The sequence below is a fragment of the Eriocheir sinensis genome, unplaced genomic scaffold (genome assembly GCF_024679095.1).
Source record: "Eriocheir sinensis breed Jianghai 21 unplaced genomic scaffold, ASM2467909v1 Scaffold357, whole genome shotgun sequence".
Lineage (NCBI taxonomy): Eukaryota > Metazoa > Arthropoda > Malacostraca > Decapoda > Varunidae > Eriocheir > Eriocheir sinensis.
Window position 1 is genome coordinate 22,501 of NW_026111673.1, and position 1,240 is coordinate 23,740.

A 1,240-nucleotide genomic window follows, 5' to 3' on the forward strand; every position below is an offset into this window, starting at 1 on the left:
ACCTAACCTAACCTAACCTAACTTAACCTTACCTAATCTAACCTAACCTAACCTAACCTAACTTAACCTAACCTAATCTAACCTAATGGGGTCAGTAAATTGTTTATGATAATTAGAGGGGCGGGGTTAATAATAAAGGGGGTTAATTGAGAAGGTGAATTCGTAATTAGGTCATATTCGGTTTCGATTAAGGGTAAATGGGGCTGTAAATTGCCTGCTGATAATTAAAAGGGCGGGGTTAACGGTAATGGGAGGGCTAATGGGAGTAGGTCAAACTCGAAAATAGGTCATGGAGGTGTCGAATACCGGCAAATGGGGTCAGTAAATTGCGTGGTGATAACCAGAGGGCGGGGGTTAGGTAAAGGGGGCTATTGGGAGTAAGTGGAATTCGTAATTAGTTCATGTTCGGTATCGAATAAGGGGTAAATGGGGTCAGTAAATTGCGAGGTGATAATTAAAAGGGGCTGGGGTTAATGGTAATTGGGGGGGCTAGTGGGAGCAGGTGTAATTCGTAGTTACCAAGGCCTGATCATGTGCTAGACTCATGATATGTGTTCACCACGGCCTGATCATGTGCTAGAATCGTGATATGTAATCACCACGGCCTGATCATGTTTTAGACTCGTGGTATGAGTCAACCACGACCTGATCATGTGCTGGACTCTTGATATGTGTTCACCACTGCCCGATCATGTTCTACACTCGAGGTATAAGTTCACCACGGCCAGATCATGTGCTAGACTCGTGTAAGAAGCTCACCATGGCCTGATCATGTTCTGGACTTGTTATATGTTTTCACCACCGCCTGATCATGTGCTTGACTCGTGATATGGGTTCATAATGGCCCGATCATGTGCTAGACTCGGTATGTGTATGAGTTGTGTTGCAATTCATTGCATTGTGTTGGATTTCATTGTTTTGTGTTCCATATGATTATAATGACTTCCTTTTCATTGTTATCTGTTCCATTTTATTGTTTTGTGTTGAATTTCATCGAACTCTATTCCACTTCATTGTATGGTGTTGCATTCCATTGTTCAAATTGCCCGGAGCGTTGATTTGAGGCTTCCTCATCATTTTCGACATAAGATGAAGTGCCTCTTCGAATCAAAATACTTAAATGTTAGGAAATGGCATCATTTTATTATTTAATAAAAAAATAGCCTAATGAAATCCATGGTAAAATGACAATAACTCCTTTTGCGTTCGTCGTAAAGCAATTCTGAGGGTACCATTTGAT